This window comes from Schistocerca piceifrons, unplaced genomic scaffold, assembly GCF_021461385.2.
Source record: "Schistocerca piceifrons isolate TAMUIC-IGC-003096 unplaced genomic scaffold, iqSchPice1.1 HiC_scaffold_373, whole genome shotgun sequence".
Classification (NCBI taxonomy): domain Eukaryota; kingdom Metazoa; phylum Arthropoda; class Insecta; order Orthoptera; family Acrididae; genus Schistocerca; species Schistocerca piceifrons.
In genome coordinates, this window is record NW_025728596.1 from 15,485 (window position 1) to 40,206 (window position 24,722).

General features: G+C 60.1%; 8 non-coding genes and 1 pseudogene across 8 annotated transcripts; all 9 read left to right on the forward strand.

Moving 5' to 3' along the window:
- The first annotated feature begins 1,262 nt into the window (after nt 1-1,262).
- LOC124746811 lies at nt 1,263-1,461 on the forward strand. Its single transcript, XR_007011470.1, has one exon. It is a non-coding gene; the product is annotated as a U2 spliceosomal RNA (small nuclear RNA).
- A 717-nt stretch (nt 1,462-2,178) lies between these two features.
- On the forward strand, nt 2,179-2,371 carry LOC124746824. The gene has a single exon (XR_007011479.1). It is a non-coding gene; the product is annotated as a U2 spliceosomal RNA (small nuclear RNA).
- An 809-nt stretch (nt 2,372-3,180) lies between these two features.
- On the forward strand, nt 3,181-3,368 carry LOC124746818. Its single transcript, XR_007011475.1, has one exon. It is a non-coding gene; the product is annotated as a U2 spliceosomal RNA (small nuclear RNA).
- Nucleotides 3,369-9,230: 5,862 nt separating this feature from the next.
- Nucleotides 9,231-9,429, forward strand: LOC124746812. The gene has a single exon (XR_007011471.1). It is a non-coding gene; the product is annotated as a U2 spliceosomal RNA (small nuclear RNA).
- A 757-nt stretch (nt 9,430-10,186) lies between these two features.
- Nucleotides 10,187-10,320, forward strand: LOC124746822 (annotated as a pseudogene).
- Nucleotides 10,321-16,236: 5,916 nt separating this feature from the next.
- On the forward strand, nt 16,237-16,435 carry LOC124746813. Its single transcript, XR_007011472.1, has one exon. It is a non-coding gene; the product is annotated as a U2 spliceosomal RNA (small nuclear RNA).
- Nucleotides 16,436-17,192: 757 nt separating this feature from the next.
- Nucleotides 17,193-17,385, forward strand: LOC124746825. The gene has a single exon (XR_007011480.1). It is a non-coding gene; the product is annotated as a U2 spliceosomal RNA (small nuclear RNA).
- A 746-nt stretch (nt 17,386-18,131) lies between these two features.
- Nucleotides 18,132-18,319, forward strand: LOC124746819. Its single transcript, XR_007011476.1, has one exon. It is a non-coding gene; the product is annotated as a U2 spliceosomal RNA (small nuclear RNA).
- A 5,868-nt stretch (nt 18,320-24,187) lies between these two features.
- LOC124746814 lies at nt 24,188-24,386 on the forward strand. Its single transcript, XR_007011473.1, has one exon. It is a non-coding gene; the product is annotated as a U2 spliceosomal RNA (small nuclear RNA).
- The last annotated feature ends 336 nt before the right edge of the window (nt 24,387-24,722 follow it).

The following is a 24,722-nucleotide window of genomic DNA, read 5'->3' on the forward strand; positions in this document are numbered from 1 at the left end:
GCTCCCGCACGTGATTAACGCGTGCATGGTGCACTCAGCAGCCCTGCAGTATCGTCACAACGCGGTCCTCAACCGCCTCGCGACAGCAGTCGCTGGGCGGCCAAGGAGAGGAAACGCTGCTGTTCCTGACATCAGGATTAACCAAGCCGTCATAGGGGACAGCAGTGGGCTGCGTCCGGACCTCGTAATAACTGACGAGGCCGCGAAGACTGTGACCATCGTCGATGTGACAATCCCCTTCGAGAATAGGCGGATTGCGCTCGACAACGCTCGGCAACTGAAGAGGATAAAGTACGCCGACGTTGCGCGCGGATTAGCCGCTCGCGGCTATTCCGTCACTGTCGACGCCCTGGTTGTCGGCAGTCTGGGGGCGTGGGACCGCCAGAACGATGCAGTGCTTCGGCACCTAGGCATCGCTAGCCGCTACTGCCAACTGATGCGGCGGCTGATGGTGTCTGACACCATCAAGTGGTCCCGCGACATTTACGTGGAACACATTACTGGCCACCGCCAGTATGTGTCCCCCTAGACTGTGGCATGCTCTGACGTCAGGCTGCGAGACCCTCGAGACTGCAGTCGTCGGAGAACTTCGAGGTCGGTGCCTTCGTGACGTCGGCGTCGAGATTCTCCTCCACGACGCGGGACCTGCGGCGCTACACCATCTTCGCGCCGCACTGCAGCAGTGCCGAGTCAGTAGCGGTGCGTGCGGTGCTGCCTGGTGCCCCTCCCTCCGTGGTGTCCGCCGAATATGGCCCCCACCTCGGTTGGCGCGGTGCTAGGCGGCGCCAAACGTGTGCCTACTGCCCGGCAGTCTCCAGCCAGCGTGGGAAGCAACGCCCTCCTGCCACGACACCCCGGTGACGTCTGCCGCAAGGCGGACAGAGGGGAGAAGTCCGGCTGCGTGTGACCCGCCTGCGTGCGTGGCACACCAGCCGCTGGCAGCCGTGCATGTGCAGTGTGCTGTCAGGGCATGGAGATGAATGAAATAAAACAAAATAGTTCCTAAAACTAGTTCCAAACCTTCCCCGGTCTGAAATATCTAAGGCCGCGCCTATCGCGGGATTAATCTTAAGGTAATATACTTAAGCATCCGCGCCTAACGCGGTCTTCCAATATTTAAGTAGTGGGCTTAACCCACGAATTAGAATTAAATTCAACTATTTAAGTGCGGTTAGAACCGTCTACTATATATTTCAATTTAATTTTCATTAAATTTGTAAAACTCGATTTGTATAGAGTCATGAATATTCTTTCTTAAAATTATACTTCTTAAAACTGTAACTAAGAATTATCTCGGAAAATAAAAATCTGTTCTTATCAGCTTAATATCTGATACGTCCTGCATCGCAGGACCAGAATATTAAACTCATTTTTGGCTCATGACGGAGTGCTAGGGGCTTGCTCCACCTCTGTCGCGGGTTGGCCCGGCATTGCAGTACCGCCGGGATCGGCCCACCTAAAATTAATTAAAACACAGCCTGAAATGGGTTAATATTCTGCAGTGATCAGATATTCCGCTGGTAGCAAAACTTGTTGTGGTTGTCGATTTGCCCAGTAGTTAGCTGCTTTCACACCACGATTTCTTGTAATTAATTTAACATCATCTTATGTTTTTTTTTTTTGCGGTTAGCCGGTCCGCTCTTGCAGCCGCATTACACTAGGCTGGTAATTTATGTGGCCACAGAAGAGTGCCTTCGGATGCCTCGTTGGCGTCACATATGGTCCGGCCACAGATAATTTTAATTACATTTTTTGGAGTTATATCCTTAGCTCCTCGCGAACGTCGTCGTCGCCGCCGCACGCACGCAGAATACGTGTGTACACACGTACGCAGTAGGCAGTGGACGATGTAAGCACTCGGCTAGGTGTAGCTCGCGCCGGCCTCGCGCCGGTGTAGCTCGCGCCGGCCTGGCGCTGCTGTGGGGCGGCCTCACGGCTTCTCCACTGCCCTGGCAGCTAGCGGCGTTCAAATGGGAGTCGCGGTTTACTGTTCGACATGGAGGGTAGTACTGGGCTGGTGACGAGTGCTCCCGTGAATTGTCTTTCCTCCAGCACTTGCTTTTGCGGTGTTTTCGACGGTCGCCAGTTGCCATATCGGCCCGTACCACCGTGTGTCACTCCCACATGTGGAGCGCACACGCTGCAAGCATTTAGGCCCTTCGGCTGCGGTTTTTCCTTATCGCTTCTCGGCCTTTTGGCTAAGATCAAAGTGTAGTATCTGTTCTTATCAGCTTAATATCTGATACGTCCTGCATCGCAGGACCAGAATATTAAACTCATTTTTGGCTCATGACGGAGTGCTAGGGGCTTGCTCCACCTCTGTCGCGGGTTGGCCCGGCATTGCAGTACCGCCGGGATCGGCCCACCTAAAATTAATTAAAACATAGCCTGAAATGGGTTAATATTCTGCAGTTATCAGATATTCCGCTGGTAGCAAAACTTGTTGTAGTTGTCGATGTGCCCAGTAGTTAGCTGCTTACACACCACGATTTCTTGTAATTAATTTGACATTATCTTACGAACTTTATTTATTTATTTATTTATTTATTTATTTATTTATTTTTTTTTTTTTGCGGTTAGCCAGAACGCTCTTGCAGCCGCATTACACTAGGCTGGTAATTTATGTGGCCACAGAAGAGTGCCTTCGGATGCCTCGTTGGCGTCACATATGGTCCGGCCACAGATAATTTTAATTACATTTTTTGGAGTTATATCCTTAGCTCCTCGCGAACGTCGTCGTCGCCGCCGCACGCACGCAGAATACGTGTGTACACACGTACGCAGTAGGCAGTGGACGATGTAAGCACTCGGCTAGGTGTAGCTCGCGCCGGCCTCGCGCCGGTGTAGCTCGCGCCGGCCTGGCGCTGCTGTGGGGCGGCCTCACGGCTTCTCCACTGCCCTGGCAGCTAGCGGCGTTCAAATGGGAGTCGCGGTTTACTGTTCGACATGGAGGGTAGTACTGGGCTGGTGACGAGTGCTCCCGTGAATTGTCTTTCCTCCAGCACTTGCTTTTGCGGTGTTTTCGACGGTCGCCAGTTGCCATATCGGCCCGTACCACCGTGTGTCACTCCCACATGTGGAGCGCACACGCTGCAAGCATTTAGGCCCTTCGGCTGCGGTTTTTCCTTATCGCTTCTCGGCCTTTTGGCTAAGATCAAAGTGTAGTATCTGTTCTTATTGATCGCTTCTCGGCCTTTTGGCTAAGATCAAAGTGTAGTATCTGTTCTTATCAGCTTAATGTGAGCTCATATGGACTGATTTCTGCACCGGGAAGCGGTCGCGCTTATTCTCCTGTTTCAGGTCCGCGACCTGAACAATGGAGCTTGTGGTGACGCTGCCGGCGGAGGTCTTCCGCTGCCGGATCTGCTTCGTCACCAAGGCTGCCGGGAGACCGACTTTTGGCGAGTACAAGGACCACTCGGCCCTTCTCCGCCACTACAGGAGGCTGCACGACCCGGAAACGGTTCCCGTTTTCGAGTGTCAGTTTTGCGGCCGACGCGACCCGCGGCTGAAGACGCTGCGGCTACACCAGCGGCTCTGCAATGCAGACTCCGCAACCCCCGGCGCTGCCAGTCGGGGGAGAGTGAGTATGGGACACGATGCCGTGTCTGGCTCTCTGGGGCACTCAGAGAGGTCGGCCGGCGGGAGGTCACAGGCGAGGGCCCCCGAAGCTAGTAGGACAGGCCCTTCGTCCTTAGTTAGTGCGGGGCGAAAGCCACAGGCGAAAGCGGCCCGGGAAGATAGTACCACAGGCCGCCTAGCCTTAGATAATAGAGAGGGGCTATGGCCACAGCCCAGTCCGGTCCCCGAAGCTAGTAGGACAGACCGGCTGGACTTAGGATTAACATACGCGGCGGTCCTGACCCGCAGCAGCGTGGTGGGCTCACAGGCTGCCTTGCCCTCACCCTGTGTGAGTGTGCAGGCGTCTGCGACGCCCAGGACGGCGGTGGTTGCTACCCCCGCGTCGTGTGTACTCTGTGTGCGCACGCCGAGGAGGTCTGGCATCCCCCTGCCGACACGCTCCGCGACGTCAACCGCGTCGCCACGAGTGCCGAGCGCAAGTTCGGGAGGTGAAGGCAGCACGCTGCCGACGCCTGCCGCCGAACGCGTCGCTCCGGCCAGAGGCGCAGTGTCCGACAAAGGCCGCGGCTCGCCGCTGCCCGCGCCGGCCATTGCACCCAGTGGCGTACGCTGGCCACGTCGTGCGGCTACCGCAGGCGCCTCCCGCCCGCCATCTGTCGGGAGCGTGGGTACCGGCCTGGGACTGCCGCCCGCATTCGCTACGCCGCCAACAGGTGGCTCTGCGGTGCGGGTGGGCAGTGGCAGGCAGGCTGCCTCGCTCGCCGCGACCGTTGGTGTTGTCATTCACGGCGCAGCCGCGCCGCCGGTTGACGCACCAAAGGCCGCGCGCCCGGCGGATGCACCGGATGGTGTGGTGCTTGTGCGGTCGCAGACGTACACGCGCCGCGTTCCCTCTGCCCTGCCGGCGGTTACGTCGAGTGACGCCCGTCACTCCGTCTCCGTTCAGGCAGGGAGTGTTATTAATAAAAAAGTTTCTGCTACAGATAATGAGTGGCACGTAGTCACCCCACGGAGGGACAGACGCCGTGCTGCAGGACGCAGACCACCGCCCCCGGACCGACGGCGCATCATTCCGCCCAGTCCGCGTAACAGCGGCCCGGCGCGAGCCAACGCGCCTGGGCGGCCGGCGCGAGCTACACCTCGTGTATCTCGCGCCGGCGGCAGGGCGCGGGCGACCGCTGGGCCATCTGTTGGCGGCGCGGCGAACAACAGCCGCAGTGCGCTGGGCCCGAGCGCCAGGCCGGCGCGAGCTACACCTCGAGACGCCCGGCCGGCGCGGGCTACACCGGCCACCCCTACGACCACTGCGCCATCTGGTAGCGATCGTCGGGCACCCAGTCCGCGTAACAGCGGTCCGGGGCGAGCCGGCGCGTCCGGTCAGCCGGCGCGAGCTACACCCCGTGTTTCTCGCGCCGGCGGCGGGCCGCCGGCGACCGCCGGGCCATCTGTTGGCGGCGCGGCGAACACCAGCCGCGGTGCGCCCGACCCGAGCGCCAGGCCGGCGCAAGCTACACCGGCCCCTGCTGCTACCGCTGCGCCACCTGTCACCAGCGCGGCGGTCGAGAGCAGCACTGAGCGGCCCACGCCAGATGGCAGCACGGCACCACCACCGACGCAGACGACGGAGCGGCGCGACGTGAACGGAGGGACTGCAGCTGCGTCTCCGAGAACTGGCAGCAAGAAGAGGAGACGCCGACGCCGTAACAACCGGCCCAGTCCCAACCTCCCGCCGCAAGGCTCCCGTCCTACACCAGACCTGACAGGCCCCCCTGTACCCTCCGAACAGGGCGCAACTGAGGCAGCTCCGCCCCCCCCTCCCCCGGCCGACACTCGGCTAACGGAGAGGCAGCGGCGCTGGCTGGCGGCCCTGGAGAGCGTCCACAACCAACCGTGGGACGCATTCGTCGCGGTCGTCGAGGACTTCATCTCCGAGATAGCCGAGACGAAGCCACAACGCCAGGCAGCCGGAGGTCGACAGGATGGGCCACCAGCAGCAGCGCACCGCGGCCAGGGCCGCGCCGACGCTGCTGCCAATCCCCCTCCCCCTGCCCCTACACGCGGCCGCGGTGGGCGGCGCGGTGGACGTGGCGCACGGCGCGCGGCGGCCGCCGAGCGTCGGTACGACGCGAATGCAGCGTCTGAGATTCAGAAGCTGTACCGCGCGGACCGGCGCAAGGCGATGCAGCGCGTCCTTGGCGAGACGTCACCGTACTGCCAAATCGATGGCAACGTGCTCACGGAGCACTTTAAGAAGATCTACGCTAAATCTGACTTTTCTGTTGCAGATGCACCAGCTGCTGTCCCGGACTTTGCCGCCACCACGCCTCCTGATGTCAGCGAGGAGGTCCTGCTGCCGATCACACCTTCAGAGGTGCAACAGCGGCTCCAGAAGGCGAGCAATACTGCTCCTGGGGCAGACGGAGTCACGTACTCGGACTTGCGACGTGAGGATCCTGGCTGCCACGTGCTAGCTAAGATCTTCTGGCGCTGCTGGAATGAGCGGAAGACTCCGGTGCAGTGGAAAATATCCACTACCGTCCTCATCCATAAGAAAGGGGACGTCTCGGACGTGACAAACTGGCGGCCTTTAGCATTGAGCTCTACTATCTCTAAGCTCTTTGCTGCAATCGTTGCGGACCGCACTTCTCTCTGGGCGGAGCGGTTGAACCTGCTCTCCCCGGAACAGAAGGGCTTCCGCACGTTTGAAGGCTGCTACGAGCACAACTTCATTGTGCAGACGGCAATTGATGATGCAAGGCGCAGGGGAGGCCAAGCATGCTTTGCTTGGCTTGATCTAGCGAATGCTTTCGGTTCAGTGCCTCACGCTCACCTCCTTGGAGTACTGAGCAGGATGGGACTACCAGAGCAATTGCATCAGCTAATTGCCGATATGTACGATGGTTGCTCCACCCGCGTCCGTACATCTGACGGACTAACGGAGGAGATAGAGATCCAGGCGGGCGTCAAGCAGGGCTGTCCACTGTCGCCCATCGTCTTTAATCTCGCGCTCGAGCCGGTACTTCGCGCCGCAACCTCGCTCAGAAATGAGTGTGGTATTCCGCTTAGCGGCGTCAGTGTGAGTGCACTGGCGTATGCGGACGATATCGTGCTTCTGGCGCGGGATTCAGAGGCGATGCAGACGCTCCTCAATGTTGTGGGTGAGGCGGCGACGTGGGCCGGGCTTACCTTCAAGCCGTCGAAGTGTGCCACGCTTCACATCCGCCGTCGGCAGACACTAGGCTCGGTATTCGCCCTGCAAGGGGGAGAACCAGCCGTGCTCGGTGCGGGTGACGCCTACCTCCATCTTGGCGTCCCCACCGGGTACAAAGTCACGCAGACGCCAACGGATGCGATCGCGGCAATTCGACGCGACTTGCAGCACCTGGACGCTTCCCTGCTGGCTCCCTGGCAGAAGATTGACGCTGTGCGTGTCTTCCTCCTCCCTAGGCTTGACTTTGTCATGCGGGGCGGAGCGGTACGCAAGGGGCCGCTATCTGCACTCGACAAGGCAGTGAAAGCGGCTGTCAAATCTTGGCTGTTCCTCCCACAGCGTGCGTCCACTGAACAGCTCTACCTCGCGCTGGGAGAGGGAGGATGCGGCCTGACGCCGCTCGCGGACGCTGCGGACATCTCGACGATCGTCCACGGCTTCCGCATGCTGCACTGCGACGACGCCACCGTCCGAGACATCGCCTGGGCCACTCTATCTACGGCCGCGCGCCGCCGACTGGGGAGGGAGCCGAGTCGTTCCGACTTGGCCACCTACCTTAGCGGCAGCACTGAGGGTGACCTCGCACGCGACGGTGGTGACATCCAGTCACTGTGGACGCGCGTCAGGAACGCCACAAGGCGCCTAGCGCCGCGTGGCGTCACCTGGCGCTGGAGTGAACTGCTTTCCGAGTTGCAGGTGGAGGTCGGCGGCCGGCCCGCCATCGCTGACGACGCGGAACACGGCGGCATCGGAGGGGTGACGCAGCCGGCCACGGAGGCGACGGCGACCGGGACTACACGACACCTCGAAGATGGCGGCGATGGACCGCAGCACGATGATGACAGCGTGGGACGCATCGTCAACACTGGCGTCGAGCATGTCCGGGTGGGAGGGGGCGCCAAACGTCTTCTCTCGCGGACGCTCCGCGAGTGTCTGAGACAGCGCCTGCGCCACATCCTACTCAGGAAACCGGACCAGGGGAAGGTGTTCGAGTGCACCAGGGAGTCCACAGCGTCCAACCACTTCATAGCGGGAGGCAAATACACCCGCTTCGCAGACTGGCGCTTTATCCATCGCGCCAGGCTCGGAGTCGTGCCTCTGAACGGTTGTCGCCGCTTTGATGGGCGGGCAAACAACAACAAAGCCTGCCGACGCTGTGGCCACAACAACGAGACGCTCCCGCACGTGATTAACGCGTGCATGGTGCACTCAGCAGCCCTGCAGTATCGTCACAACGCGGTCCTCAACCGCCTCGCGACAGCAGTCGCTGGGCGGCCAAGGAGAGGAAACGCTGCTGTTCCTGACATCAGGATTAACCAAGCCGTCATAGGGGACAGCAGTGGGCTGCGTCCGGACCTCGTAATAACTGACGAGGCCGCGAAGACTGTGACCATCGTCGATGTGACAATCCCCTTCGAGAATAGGCGGATTGCGCTCGACAACGCTCGGCAACTGAAGAGGATAAAGTACGCCGACGTTGCGCGCGGATTAGCCGCTCGCGGCTATTCCGTCACTGTCGACGCCCTGGTTGTCGGCAGTCTGGGGGCGTGGGACCGCCAGAACGATGCAGTGCTTCGGCACCTAGGCATCGCTAGCCGCTACTGCCAACTGATGCGGCGGCTGATGGTGTCTGACACCATCAAGTGGTCCCGCGACATTTACGTGGAACACATTACTGGCCACCGCCAGTATGTGTCCCCCTAGACTGTGGCATGCTCTGACGTCAGGCTGCGAGACCCTCGAGACTGCAGTCGTCGGAGAACTTCGAGGTCGGTGCCTTCGTGACGTCGGCGTCGAGATTCTCCTCCACGACGCGGGACCTGCGGCGCTACACCATCTTCGCGCCGCACTGCAGCAGTGCCGAGTCAGTAGCGGTGCGTGCGGTGCTGCCTGGTGCCCCTCCCTCCGTGGTGTCCGCCGAATATGGCCCCCACCTCGGTTGGCGCGGTGCTAGGCGGCGCCAAGCGTGTGCCTACTGCCCGGCAGTCTCCAGCCAGCGTGGGAAGCAACGCCCTCCTGCCACGACACCCCGGTGACGTCTGCCGCAAGGCGGACAGAGGGGAGAAGTCCGGCTGCGTGTGACCCGCCTGCGTGCGTGGCACACCAGCCGCTGGCAGCCGTGCATGTGCAGTGTGCTGTCAGGGCATGGAGATGAATGAAATAAAACAAAATAGTTCCTAAAACTAGTTCCAAACCTTCCCCGGTCTGAAATATCTAAGGCCGCGCCTATCGCGGGATTAATCTTAAGGTAATATACTTAAGCATCCGCGCCTAACGCGGTCTTCCAATATTTAAGTAGTGGGCTTAACCCACGAATTAGAATTAAATTCAACTATTTAAGTGCGGTTAGAACCGTCTACTATATATTTCAATTTAATTTTCATTAAATTTGTAAAACTCGATTTGTATAGAGTCATGAATATTCTTTCTTAAAATTATACTTCTTAAAACTGTAACTAAGAATTATCTCGGAAAATAAAAATCTGTTCTTATCAGCTTAATATCTGATACGTCCTGCATCGCAGGACCAGAATATTAAACTCATTTTTGGCTCATGACGGAGTGCTAGGGGCTTGCTCCACCTCTGTCGCGGGTTGGCCCGGCATTGCAGTACCGCCGGGATCGGCCCACCTAAAATTAATTAAAACATAGCCTGAAATGGGTTAATATTCTGCAGTTATCAGATATTCCGCTGGTAGCAAAACTTGTTGTAGTTGTCGATGTGCCCAGTAGTTAGCTGCTTACACACCACGATTTCTTGTAATTAATTTGACATTATCTTACGAACTTTATTTATTTATTTATTTATTTATTTATTTATTTATTTTTTTTTTTTTGCGGTTAGCCAGAACGCTCTTGCAGCCGCATTACACTAGGCTGGTAATTTATGTGGCCACAGAAGAGTGCCTTCGGATGCCTCGTTGGCGTCACATATGGTCCGGCCACAGATAATTTTAATTACATTTTTTGGAGTTATATCCTTAGCTCCTCGCGAACGTCGTCGTCGCCGCCGCACGCACGCAGAATACGTGTGTACACACGTACGCAGTAGGCAGTGGACGATGTAAGCACTCGGCTAGGTGTAGCTCGCGCCGGCCTCGCGCCGGTGTAGCTCGCGCCGGCCTGGCGCTGCTGTGGGGCGGCCTCACGGCTTCTCCACTGCCCTGGCAGCTAGCGGCGTTCAAATGGGAGTCGCGGTTTACTGTTCGACATGGAGGGTAGTACTGGGCTGGTGACGAGTGCTCCCGTGAATTGTCTTTCCTCCAGCACTTGCTTTTGCGGTGTTTTCGACGGTCGCCAGTTGCCATATCGGCCCGTACCACCGTGTGTCACTCCCACATGTGGAGCGCACACGCTGCAAGCATTTAGGCCCTTCGGCTGCGGTTTTTCCTTATCGCTTCTCGGCCTTTTGGCTAAGATCAAAGTGTAGTATCTGTTCTTATCAGCTTAATGTGAGCTCATATGGACTGATTACTGCACCGGGAAGCGGTCGCGCTTATTCTCCTGTTTCAGGTCCGCGACCTGAACGATGGAGCTTGTGGTGACGCTGCCGGCGGAGGTCTTCCGCTGCCGGATCTGCTTCGTCACCAAGGCTGCAGGCAGGCCAACTTTTGGGGAGTACAAGGACCACTCGGCCCTTCTCCGCCACTACAGGAGGCTGCACGACCCGGAAACGGTTCCCGTTTTCGAGTGTCAGTTTTGCGGCCGACGCGACCCGCGGCTGAAGACGCTGCGGCTACACCAGCGGCTCTGCAATGCAGACTCCGCAACCCCCGGCGCTGCCAGTCGGGGGAGAGTGAGTATGGGACACGATGCCGTGTCTGGCTCTCTGGGGCACTCAGAGAGGTCGGCCGGCGGGAGGTCACAGGCGAGGGCCCCCGAAGCTAGTAGGACAGGCCCTTCGTCCTTAGTTAGTGCGGGGCGAAAGCCACAGGCGAAAGCGGCCCGGGAAGATAGTACCACAGGCCGCCTAGCCTTAGATAATAGAGAGGGGCTATGGCCACAGCCCAGTCCGGTCCCCGAAGCTAGTAGGACAGACCGGCTGGACTTAGGATTAACATACGCGGCGGTCCTGACCCGCAGCAGCGTGGTGGGCTCACAGGCTGCCTTGCCCTCACCCTGTGTGAGTGTGCAGGCGTCTGCGACGCCCAGGACGGCGGTGGTTGCTACCCCCGCGTCGTGTGTACTCTGTGTGCGCACGCCGAGGAGGTCTGGCATCCCCCTGCCGACACGCTCCGCGACGTCAACCGCGTCGCCACGAGTGCCGAGCGCAAGTTCGGGAGGTGAAGGCAGCACTCTGCCGACGCCTGCCGCCGAACGCGTCGCTCCGGCCAGAGGCGCAGTGTCCGACAAAGGCCGCGGCTCGCCGCTGCCCGCGCCGGCCATTGCGCCCAGTGGCGTACGCTGGCCACGTCGTGCGGCTACCGCAGGCGTCTCCCGCCCGCCATCTGTCGGGAGCGTGGGTACCGGCCTGGGACTGCCGCCCGCATTCGCTACGCCGCCAACAGGTGGCTCTGCGGTGCGGGTGGGCAGTGGCAGGCAGGCTGCCTCGCTCGCCGCGACCGTTGGTGTTGTCATTCACGGCGCAGCCGCGCCGCCGGTTGACGCACCAAAGGCCGCGCGCCCGGCGGATGCACCGGATGGTGTGGTGCTTGTGCGGTCGCAGACGTACACGCGCCGCGTTTCCTCTGCCCTGCCGGCGGTTACGTCGAGTGACGCCTGTCACTCCGTCTCCGCTCAGGCAGGGAGTGCTACTAATCAGAAAGCTCCTGTTACAGACAACGAGTGGCACGTAGTCACCCCACGGAGGGACAGACGCCGTGCTGCAGGACGCAGACCACCGCCCCCGGACCGACGGCGCATCATACCGCCCAGTCCGCGTAACAGCGGCCCGGCGCGAGCCAACGCGCCTGGGCGGCCGGCGCGAGCTACACCTCGTGTATCTCGCGCCGGCGGCAGGGCGCGGGCGACCGCTGGGCCATCTGTTGGCGGCGCGGCGAACAACAGCCGCGGTGCGCTGGGCCCGAGCGCCAGGCCGGCGCGAGCTACACCTCGAGACGCCCGGCCGGCGCGGGCTACACCGGCCACCCCTACGACCACTGCGCCATCTGGTAGCGATCGTCGGGCACCCAGTCCGCGTAACAGCGGCCCGGGGCGAGCCGGCGCGTCCGGTCAGCCGGCGCGAGCTACACCCCGTGTTTCTCGCGCCGGCGGCGGGCCGCTGGCGACCGCCGGGCCATCTGTTGGCGGCGCGGCGAACACCAGCCGCGGTGCGCCCGACCCGAGCGCCAGGCCGGCGCAAGCTACACCGGCCCCTGCTGCTACCGCTGCGCCACCTGTCACCAGCGCGGCGATTGAAAGCAGCACTGAGCGGCCCACGCCAGATGGCAGCACGGCACCACCACCGACGCAGACGACGGAGCGGCGCGACGTGAACGGAGGGACTGCTGCTGCGTCTCCGAGAACTGGCAGCAAGAAGAGGAGACGCCGACGCCGTAACACCCGGCCCAGTCCCAACCTCCCGCCGCAAGGCTCCCGTCCTACACCAGACCTGACAGGCCCCCCTGTACCTTCCGAACAGGGCGCAACTGAGGCAGCTCCGCCCCCCCCTCCCCCGGCCGACGCTCGGCTAACGGAGAGGCAGCGGCGCTGGCTGGCGGCCCTGGAGAGCGTCCACAACCAACCGTGGGACGCATTCGTCGCGGTCGTCGAGGACTTCATCTCCGAGATCGCCGAGACGAAGCCACAACGCCAGGCAGCCGGAGGTCGACAGGATGGGCCACCAGCAGCAGCGCACCGCGGCGAGGGCCGCGCCGACGCTGCTGCCAATCCCCCTCCCCCTGCCCCTACACGCGGCCGCGGTGGGCGGCGCGGTGGACGTGGCGCACGGCGCGCGGCGGCCGCCGAGCGTCGGTACGACGCGAATGCAGCGTCTGAGATTCAGAAGCTGTATCGCGCGGACCGGCGCAAGGCGATGCAGCGCGTCCTTGGCGAGACGTCGCCGTACTGCCAAATCGATGGCAACGTGCTCACGGAGCACTTTAAGGTAATATACTCTAAATCCGACTTTTCCGTTACAGATGCACCAGCTGCTGTCCCGGACTTTGCCGCCACCACACCTCCTGATGTCAGCGAGGAGGTCCTGCTGCCGATCACACCTTCAGAGGTGCAACAGCGGCTCCAGAAGGCGAGCAACACTGCTCCTGGGGCAGACGGAGTCACCTACTCGGACTTGCGACGTGAGGATCCTGGCTGCCACGTGCTAGCTAAGATCTTCTCGCGCTGCTGGAATGAGCGGAAGACTCCGGTGCAGTGGAAAATATCCACTACCGTCCTCATCCATAAGAAAGGGGACGTCTCGGACGTGACAAACTGGCGGCCTTTAGCATTGAGCTCTACTATCTCTAAGCTCTTTGCTGCAATCGTTGCGGACCGCACTTCTCTCTGGGCGGAGCGGTTGAACCTGCTCTCCCCGGAACAGAAGGGCTTCCGCACGTTTGAAGGCTGCTACGAGCACAACTTCATTGTGCAGACGGCAATTGATGATGCAAGGCGCAGGGGAGGCCAAGCATGCTTTGCTTGGCTTGATCTAGCGAATGCTTTCGGTTCAGTGCCTCACGCTCACCTCCTTGGAGTACTGAGCAGGATGGGACTACCAGAGCAATTGCATCAGCTAATTGCCGATATGTACGATGGTTGCTCCACCCGCGTCCGTACATCTGACGGACTAACGGAGGAGATAGAGATCCAGGCGGGCGTCAAGCAGGGCTGTCCACTGTCGCCCATCGTTTTTAATCTCGCGCTCGAGCCGGTACTTCGCGCCGCAACCTCGCTCAGAAATGAGTGTGGTATTCCGCTTAGCGGCGTCAGTGTGAGTGCACTGGCGTATGCGGACGATATCGTGCTTCTGGCGCGGGATTCAGAGGCGATGCAGACGCTCCTCAATGTTGTGGGTGAGGCGGCGACGTGGGCCGGGCTTACCTTCAAGCCGTCGAAGTGTGCCACGCTTCACATCCGCCGTCGGCAGACACTAGGCTCGGTATTCGCCCTGCAAGGGGGAGAACCAGCCGTGCTCGGTGCGGGTGACGCCTACCTCCATCTTGGCGTCCCCACCGGGTACAAAGTCACGCAGACGCCAACGGATGCGATCGCGGCAATTCGACGCGACTTGCAGCACCTGGACGCTTCCCTGCTGGCTCCCTGGCAGAAGATTGACGCTGTGCGTGTCTTCCTCCTCCCTAGGCTTGACTTTGTCATGCGGGGCGGAGCGGTACGCAAGGGGCCGCTATCTGCACTCGACAAGGCAGTGAAAGCGGCTGTCAAATCTTGGCTGTTCCTCCCACAGCGTGCGTCCACTGAACAGCTGTACCTCGCGCTGGGAGAGGGAGGATGCGGCCTGACGCCGCTCGCGGACGCTGCGGACATCTCGACGATCGTCCACGGCTTCCGCATGCTGCACTGCGACGACGCCACCGTCCGAGACATCGCCTGGGCCACTCTATCTACGGCCGCGCGCCGCCGACTGGGGAGGGAGCCGAGTCGTTCCGACTTGGCCACCTACCTTAGCGGCAGCACTGAGGGTGACCTCGCACGCGACGGTGGTGACATCCAGTCACTGTGGACGCGCGTCAGGAACGCCACAAGGCGCCTAGCGCCGCGTGGCGTCACCTGGCGCTGGAGTGAACTGCTTTCCGAGTTGCAGGTGGAGGTCGGCGGCCGGCCCGCCATCGCTGACGACGCGGAACACGGCGGCATCGGAGGGGTGACGCAGCCGGCCACGGAGGCGACGGCGACCGGGACTACACGACACCTCGAAGATGGCGGCGATGGACCGCAGCACGATGATGACAGCGTGGGACGCATCGTCAACACTGGCGTCGAGCATGTCCGGGTGGGAGGGGGCGCCAAACGTCTTCTCTCGCGGACGCTCCGCGAGTGTCTGAGACAGCGCCTGCGCCACATCCTACTCAGGAAACCGGACCAGGGGAAGGTGTTCGAGTGCACCAGGGAGTCCACAGCGTCCAACCACTTCATAGCGGGAGGCAAATACACCCGCTTCGCAGACTGGCGCTTTATCCATCGCGCCAGGCTCGGAGTCGTGCCTCTGAACGGTTGTCGCCGCTTTGATGGGCGGGCAAACAACAACAAAGCCTGCCGACGCTGTGGCCACAACAACGAGACGCTCCCGCACGTGATTAACGCGTGCATGGTGCACTCAGCAGCCCTGCAGTATCGTCACAACGCGGTCCTCAACCGCCTCGCGACAGCAGTCGCTGGGCGGCCAAGGAGAGGAAACGCTGCTGTTCCTGACATCAGGATTAACCAAGCCGTCATAGGGGACAGCAGTGGGCTGCGTCCGGACCTCGTAATAACTGACGAGGCCGCGAAGACTGTGACCATCGTCGATGTGACAATCCCCTTCGAGAATAGGCGGATTGCGCTCGACAACGCTCGGCAACTGAAGAGGATAAAGTACGCCGACGTTGCGCGCGGATTAGCCGCTCGCGGCTATTCCGTCACTGTCGACGCCCTGGTTGTCGGCAGTCTGGGGGCGTGGGACCGCCAGAACGATGCAGTGCTTCGGCACCTAGGCATCGCTAGCCGCTACTGCCAACTGATGCGGCGGCTGATGGTGTCTGACACCATCAAGTGGTCCCGCGACATTTACGTGGAACACATTACTGGCCACCGCCAGTATGTGTCCCCCTAGACTGTGGCATGCTCTGACGTCAGGCTGCGAGACCCTCGAGACTGCAGTCGTCGGAGAACTTCGAGGTCGGTGCCTTCGTGACGTCGGCGTCGAGATTCTCCTCCACGACGCGGGACCTGCGGCGCTACACCATCTTCGCGCCGCACTGCAGCAGTGCCGAGTCAGTAGCGGTGCGTGCGGTGCTGCCTGGTGCCCCTCCCTCCGTGGTGTCCGCCGAATATGGCCCCCACCTCGGTTGGCGCGGTGCTAGGCGGCGCCAAACGTGTGCCTACTGCCCGGCAGTCTCCAGCCAGCGTGGGAAGCAACGCCCTCCTGCCACGACACCCCGGTGACGTCTGCCGCAAGGCGGACAGAGGGGAGAAGTCCGGCTGCGTGTGACCCGCCTGCGTGCGTGGCACACCAGCCGCTGGCAGCCGTGCATGTGCAGTGTGCTGTCAGGGCATGGAGATGAATGAAATAAAACAAAATAGTTCCTAAAACTAGTTCCAAACCTTCCCCGGTCTGAAATATCTAAGGCCGCGCCTATCGCGGGATTAATCTTAAGGTAATATACTTAAGCATCCGCGCCTAACGCGGTCTTCCAATATTTAAGTAGTGGGCTTAACCCACGAAGTAGAATTAAATTCAACTATTTAAGTGCGGTTAGAACCGTCTACTATATATTTCAATTTAATTTTCATTAAATTTGTAAAACTCGATTTGTATAGAGTCATGAATATTCTTTCTTAAAATTATACTTCTTAAAACTGTAACTAAGAATTATCTCGGAAAATAAAAATCTGTTCTTATCAGCTTAATATCTGATACGTCCTGCATCGCAGGACCAGAATATTAAACTCATTTTTGGCTCATGACGGAGTGCTAGGGGCTTGCTCCACCTCTGTCGCGGGTTGGCCCGGCATTGCAGTACCGCCGGGATCGGCCCACCTAAAATTAATTAAAACATAGCCTGAAATGGGTTAATATTCTGCAGTTATCAGATATTCCGCTGGTAGCAAAACTTGTTGTAGTTGTCGATGTGCCCAGTAGTTAGCTGCTTACACACCACGATTTCTTGTAATTAATTTGACATTATCTTACGAACTTTATTTATTTATTTATTTATTTATTTATTTATTTATTTTTTTTTTTTTGCGGTTAGCCAGAACGCTCTTGCAGCCGCATTACACTAGGCTGGTAATTTATGTGGCCACAGAAGAGTGCCTTCGGATGCCTCGTTGGCGTCACATATGGTCCGGCCACAGATAATTTTAATTACATTTTTTGGAGTTATATCCTTAGCTCCTCGCGAACGTCGTCGTCGCCGCCGCACGCACGCAGAATACGTGTGTACACACGTACGCAGTAGGCAGTGGACGATGTAAGCACTCGGCTAGGTGTAGCTCGCGCCGGCCTCGCGCCGGTGTAGCTCGCGCCGGCCTGGCGCTGCTGTGGGGCGGCCTCACGGCTTCTCCACTGCCCTGGCAGCTAGCGGCGTTCAAATGGGAGTCGCGGTTTACTGTTCGACATGGAGGGTAGTACTGGGCTGGTGACGAGTGCTCCCGTGAATTGTCTTTCCTCCAGCACTTGCTTTTGCGGTGTTTTCGACGGTCGCCAGTTGCCATATCGGCCCGTACCACCGTGTGTCACTCCCACATGTGGAGCGCACACGCTGCAAGCATTTAGGCCCTTCGGCTGCGGTTTTTCCTTATCGCTTCTCGGCCTTTTGGCTAAGATCAAAGTGTAGTATCTGTTCTTATCAGCTTAATATCTGATACGTCCTGCATCGCAGGACCAGAATATTAAACTCATTTTTGGCTCATGACGGAGTGCTAGGGGCTTGCTCCACCTCTGTCGCGGGTTGGCCCGGCATTGCAGTACCGCCGGGATCGGCCCACCTAAAATTAATTAAAACACAGCCTGAAATGGGTTAATATTCTGCAGTGATCAGATATTCCGCTGGTAGCAAAACTTGTTGTGGTTGTCGATTTGCCCAGTAGTTAGCTGCTTTCACACCACGATTTCTTGTAATTAATTTAACATCATCTTATGTTTTTTTTTTTTGCGGTTAGCCGGTCCGCTCTTGCAGCCGCATTACACTAGGCTGGTAATTTATGTGGCCACAGAAGAGTGCCTTCGGATGCCTCGTTGGCGTCACATACGGTCCGGCCACAGATAATTTTAATTACATTTTTTGGAGTTATATCCTTAGCTCCTCGCGAACGTCGTCGTCGCCGCCGCCGCACGCACGCAGAATACGTGTGTACACACGTACGCAGTAGGCAGTGGACGATGTAAGCACTCGGCTAGGTGTAGCTCGCGCCGGCCTCGCGCCGGTGTAGCTCGCGCCGGCCTCGCGCCGGTGTAGCTCGCGCCGGCCTGGCGCTGCTGTGGGGCGGCCTCACGGCTTCTCCACTGCCCTGGCAGCTAGCGGCGTTCAAATGGGAGTCGCGGTTTACTGTTCGACATGGAGGGTAGTACTGGGCTGGTGACGAGTGCTCCCGTGAATTGTCTTTCCTCCAGCACTTGCTTTTGCGGTGTTTTCGACGGTCGCCAGTTGCCATATCGGCCCGTACCACCGTGTGTCACTCCCACATGTGGAGCGCACACGCTGCAAGCATTTAGGCCCTTCGGCTGCGGTTTTTCCTTATCGCTTCTCGGCCTTTTGGCTAAGATCAAAGTGTAGTATCTGTTCTTATCAGCTTAATGTGAGCTCATATGGACTGATTTCTGCACCGGGAAGCGGTCGCGCTTATTCTCCTGTTTCAGGTCCGCGACCTGAACAATGGAGCTTGTGGTGACGCTGCCGGCGGAGGTCTTCCGCTGCCGGATCTGCTTCGTCACCAAGGCTGCCGGGAGACCGACTTTTGGCGAGTACAAGGACCACTCGGCCCTTCTCCGCCACTACAGGAGGCTGCACGACCCGGAAACGGTTCCCGTTTTCGAGTGTCAGTTTTGCGGCCGACGCGACCCGCGGCTGAAGACGCTGCGGCTACACCAGCGGCTCTGCAATGCAGACTCCGCAACCCCCGGCGCTGCCAGTCGGGGGAGAGTGAGTATGGGACACGATGCCGTGTCTGGCTCTCTGGGGCACTCAGAGAGGTCGGCCGGCGGGAGGTCACAGGCGAGGGCCCCCGAAGCTAGTAGGACAGGCCCTTCGTCCTTAGTTAGTGCGGGGCGAAAGCCACAGGCGAAAGCGGCCCGGGAAGATAGTACCACAGGCCGCCTAGCCTTAGATAATAGAGAGGGGCTATGGCCACAGCCCAGTCCGGTCCCCGAAGCTAGTAGGACAGACCGGCTGGACTTAGGATTAACATACGCGGCGGTCCTGACCCGCAGCAGCGTGGTGGGCTCACAGGCTGCCTTGCCCTCACCCTGTGTGAGTGTGCAGGCGTCTGCGACGCCCAGGACGGCGGTGGTTGCTACCCCCGCGTCGTGTGTACTCTGTGTGCGCACGCCGAGGAGGTCTGGCATCCCCCTGCCGACACGCTCCGCGACGTCAACCGCGTCGCCACGAGTGCCGAGCGCAAGTTCGGGAGGTGAAGGCAGCACGCTGCCGACGCCTGCCGCCGAACGCGTCGCTCCGGCCAGAGGCGCAGTGTCCGACAAAGGCCGCGGCTCGCCGCTGCCCGCGCCGGCCATTGCACCCAGTGGCGTACGCTGGCCACGTCGTGCGGCTACCGCAGGCGCCTCCCGCCCGCCATCTGTCGGGAGCGTGGGTACCGGCCTGGGACTGCCGCCCGCATTCGCTACGCCGCCAACAGGTGGCTCTGCGGTGCGGGTGGGCAGTGGCAGGCAGGCTGCCTCGCTCGCCGCGACCGTTGGTGTTGTCATTCACGGCGCAGCCGCGCCGCCGGTTGACGCACCAAAGGCCGCGCGCCCGGCGGATGCACCGGATGGTGTGGTGCTTGTGCGGTCGCAGACGTACACGCGCCGCGTTCCCTCTGCCCTGCCGGCGGTTACGTCGAGTGACGCCCGTCACTCCGTCTCCGTTCAGGCAGGGAGTGTTATTAATAAAAAAGTTTCTGCTACAGATAATGAGTGGCACGTAGTCACCCCACGGAGGGACAGACGCCGTGCTGCAGGACGCAGACCACCGCCCCCGGACCGACGGCGCATCATTCCGCCCAGTCCGCGTAACAGCGGCCCGGCGCGAGCCAACGCGCCTGGGCGGCCGGCGCGAGCTACACCTCGTGTATCTCGCGCCGGCGGCAGGGCGCGGGCGACCGCTGGGCCATCTGTTGGCGGCGCGGCGAACAACAGCCGCAGTGCGCTGGGCCCGAGCGCCAGGCCGGCGCGAGCTACACCTCGAGACGCCCGGCCGGCGCGGGCTACACCGGCCACCCCTACGACCACTGCGCCATCTGGTAGCGATCGTCGGGCACCCAGTCCGCGTAACAGCGGTCCGGGGCGAGCCGGCGCGTCCGGTCAGCCGGCGCGAGCTACACCCCGTGTTTCTCGCGCCGGCGGCGGGCCGCCGGCGACCGCCGGGCCATCTGTTGGCGGCGCGGCGAACACCAGCCGCGGTGCGCCCGACCCGAGCGCCAGGCCGGCGCAAGCTACACCGGCCCCTGCTGCTACCGCTGCGCCACCTGTCACCAGCGCGGCGGTCGAGAGCAGCACTGAGCGGCCCACGCCAGATGGCAGCACGGCACCACCACCGACGCAGACGACGGAGCGGCGCGACGTGAACGGAGGGACTGCAGCTGCGTCTCCGAGAACTGGCAGCAAGAAGAGGAGACGCCGACGCCGTAACAACCGGCCCAGTCCCAACCTCCCGCCGCAAGGCTCCCGTCCTACACCAGACCTGACAGGCCCCCCTGTACCCTCCGAACAGGGCGCAACTGAGGCAGCTCCGCCCCCCCCTCCCCCGGCCGACACTCGGCTAACGGAGAGGCAGCGGCGCTGGCTGGCGGCCCTGGAGAGCGTCCACAACCAACCGTGGGACGCATTCGTCGCGGTCGTCGAGGACTTCATCTCCGAGATAGCCGAGACGAAGCCACAACGCCAGGCAGCCGGAGGTCGACAGGATGGGCCACCAGCAGCAGCGCACCGCGGCCAGGGCCGCGCCGACGCTGCTGCCAATCCCCCTCCCCCTGCCCCTACACGCGGCCGCGGTGGGCGGCGCGGTGGACGTGGCGCACGGCGCGCGGCGGCCGCCGAGCGTCGGTACGACGCGAATGCAGCGTCTGAGATTCAGAAGCTGTACCGCGCGGACCGGCGCAAGGCGATGCAGCGCGTCCTTGGCGAGACGTCACCGTACTGCCAAATCGATGGCAACGTGCTCACGGAGCACTTTAAGAAGATCTACGCTAAATCTGACTTTTTCTGTTGCAGATGCACCAGCTGCTGTCCCGGACTTTGCCGCCACCACGCCTCCTGATGTCAGCGAGGAGGTCCTGCTGCCGATCACACCTTCAGAGGTGCAACAGCGGCTCCAGAAGGCGAGCAATACTGCTCCTGGGGCAGACGGAGTCACGTACTCGGACTTGCGACGTGAGGATCCTGGCTGCCACGTGCTAGCTAAGATCTTCTGGCGCTGCTGGAATGAGCGGAAGACTCCGGTGCAGTGGAAAATATCCACTACCGTCCTCATCCATAAGAAAGGGGACGTCTCGGACGTGACAAACTGGCGGCCTTTAGCATTGAGCTCTACTATCTCTAAGCTCTTTGCTGCAATCGTTGCGGACCGCACTTCTCTCTGGGCGGAGCGGTTGAACCTGCTCTCCCCGGAACAGAAGGGCTTCCGCACGTTTGAAGGCTGCTACGAGCACAACTTCATTGTGCAGACGGCAATTGATGATGCAAGGCGCAGGGGAGGCCAAGCATGCTTTGCTTGGCTTGATCTAGCGAATGCTTTCGGTTCAGTGCCTCACGCTCACCTCCTTGGAGTACTGAGCAGGATGGGACTACCAGAGCAATTGCATCAGCTAATTGCCGATATGTACGATGGTTGCTCCACCCGCGTCCGTACATCTGACGGACTAACGGAGGAGATAGAGATCCAGGCGGGCGTCAAGCAGGGCTGTCCACTGTCGCCCATCGTCTTTAATCTCGCGCTCGAGCCGGTACTTCGCGCCGCAACCTCGCTCAGAAATGAGTGTGGTATTCCGCTTAGCGGCGTCAGTGTGAGTGCACTGGCGTATGCGGACGATATCGTGCTTCTGGCGCGGGATTCAGAGGCGATGCAGACGCTCCTCAATGTTGTGGGTGAGGCGGCGACGTGGGCCGGGCTTACCTTCAAGCCGTCGAAGTGTGCCACGCTTCACATCCGCCGTCGGCAGACACTAGGCTCGGTATTCGCCCTGCAAGGGGGAGAACCAGCCGTGCTCGGTGCGGGTGACGCCTACCTCCATCTTGGCGTCCCCACCGGGTACAAAGTCACGCAGACGCCAACGGATGCGATCGCGGCAATTCGACGCGACTTGCAGCACCTGGACGCTTCCCTGCTGGCTCCCTGGCAGAAGATTGACGCTGTGCGTGTCTTCCTCCTCCCTAGGCTTGACTTTGTCATGCGGGGCGGAGCGGTACGCAAGGGGCCGCTATCTGCACTCGACAAGGCAGTGAAAGCGGCTGTCAAATCTTGGCTGTTCCTCCCACAGCGTGCGTCCACTGAACAGCTCTACCTCGCGCTGGGAGAGGGAGGATGCGGCCTGACGCCGCTCGCGGACGCTGCGGACATCTCGACGATCGTCCACGGCTTCCGCATGCTGCACTGCGACGACGCCACCGTCCGAGACATCGCCTGGGCCACTCTATCTACGGCCGCGCGCCGCCGACTGGGGGAGGGAGCCGAGTCGTTCCGACTTGGCCACCTACCTTAGCGGCAGCACTGAGGGTGACCTCGCACGCGACGGTGGTGACATCCAGTCACTGTGGACGCGCGTCAGGAACGCCACAAGGCGCCTAGCGCCGCGTGGCGTCACCTGGCGCTGGAGTGAACTGCTTTCCGAGTTGCAGGTGGAGGTCGGCGGCCGGCCCGCCATCGCTGACGACGCGGAACACGGCGGCATCGGAGGGGTGACGCAGCCGGCCACGGAGGCGACGGCGACCGGGACTACACGACACCTCGAAGATGGCGGCGATGGACCGCAGCACGATGATGACAGCGTGGGACGCATCGTCAACACTGGCGTCGAGCATGTCCGGGTGGGAGGGGGGCGCCAAACGTCTTCTCTCGCGGACGCTCCGCGAGTGTCTGAGACAGCGCCTGCGCCACATCCTACTCAGGAAACCGGACCAGGGGAAGGTGTTCGAGTGCACCAGGGAGTCCACAGCGTCCAACCACTTCATAGCGGGAGGCAAATACACCCGCTTCGCAGACTGGCGCTTTATCCATCGCGCCAGGCTCGGAGTCGTGCCTCTGAACGGTTGTCGCCGCTTTGATGGGCGGGCAAACAACAACAAAGCCTGCCGACGCTGTGGCCACAACAACGAGACGCTCCCGCACGTGATTAACGCGTGCATGGTGCACTCAGCAGCCCTGCAGTATCGTCACAACGCGGTCCTCAACCGCCTCGCGACAGCAGTCGCTGGGCGGCCAAGGAGAGGAAACGCTGCTGTTCCTGACATCAGGATTAACCAAGCCGTCATAGGGGACAGCAGTGGGCTGCGTCCGGACCTCGTAATAACTGACGAGGCCGCGAAGGACTGTGACCATCGTCGATGTGACAATCCCCTTCGAGAATAGGCGGATTGCGCTCGACAACGCTCGGCAACTGAAGAGGATAAAGTACGCCGACGTTGCGCGCGGATTAGCCGCTCGCGGCTATTCCGTCACTGTCGACGCCCTGGTTGTCGGCAGTCTGGGGGCGTGGGACCGCCAGAAACGATGCAGTGCTTCGGCACCTAGGCATCGCTAGCCGCTACTGCCAACTGATGCGGCGGCTGATGGTGTCTGACACCATCAAGTGGTCCCGCGACATTTACGTGGAACACATTACTGGCCACCGCCAGTATGTGTCCCCCTAGACTGTGGCATGCTCTGACGTCAGGCTGCGAGACCCTCGAGACTGCAGTCGTCGGAGAACTTCGAGGGTCGGTGCCTTCGTGACGTCGGCGTCGAGATTCTCCTCCACGACGCGGGACCTGCGGCGCTACACCATCTTCGCGCCGCACTGCAGCAGTGCCGAGTCAGTAGCGGTGCGTGCGGTGCTGCCTGGTGCCCCTCCCTCCGTGGTGTCCGCCGAATATGGCCCCCACCTCGGTTGGCGCGGTGCTAGGCGGCGCCAAACGTGTGCCTACTGCCCGGCAGTCTCCAGCCAGCGTGGGAAGCAACGCCCTCCTGCCACGACACCCCGGTGACGTCTGCCGCAAGGCGGACAGAGGGGAGAAGTCCGGCTGCGTGTGACCCGCCTGCGTGCGTGGCACACCAGCCGCTGGCAGCCGTGCATGTGCAGTGTGCTGTCAGGGCATGGAGATGAATGAAATAAAACAAAATAGTTCCTAAAACTAGTTCCAAACCTTCCCCGGTCTGAAATATCTAAGGCCGCGCCTATCGCGGGATTAATCTTAAGGTAATATACTTAAGCATCCGCGCCTAACGCGGTCTTCCAATATTTAAGTAGTGGGCTTAACCCACGAATTAGAATTAAATTCAACTATTTAAGTGCGGTTAGAACCGTCTACTATATATTTCAATTTAATTTTCATTAAATTTGTAAAACTCGATTTGTATAGAGTCATGAATATTCTTTCTTAAAATTATACTTCTTAAAACTGTAACTAAGAATTATCTCGGAAAATAAAAATCTGTTCTTATCAGCTTAATATCTGATACGTCCTGCATCGCAGGACCAGAATATTAAACTCATTTTTGGCTCATGACGGAGTGCTAGGGGCTTGCTCCACCTCTGTCGCGGGTTGGCCCGGCATTGCAGTACCGCCGGGATCGGCCCACCTAAAATTAATTAAAACACAGCCTGAAATGGGTTAATATTCTGCAGTGATCAGATATTCCGCTGGTAGCAAAACTTGTTGTGGTTGTCGATTTGCCCAGTAGTTAGCTGCTTTCACACCACGATTTCTTGTAATTAATTTAACATCATCTTATGTTTTTTTTTTTTGCGGTTAGCCGGTCCGCTCTTGCAGCCGCATTACACTAGGCTGGTAATTTATGTGGCCACAGAAGAGTGCCTTCGGATGCCTCGTTGGCGTCACATATGGTCCGGCCACAGATAATTTTAATTACATTTTTTGGAGTTATATCCTTAGCTCCTCGCGAACGTCGTCGTCGCCGCC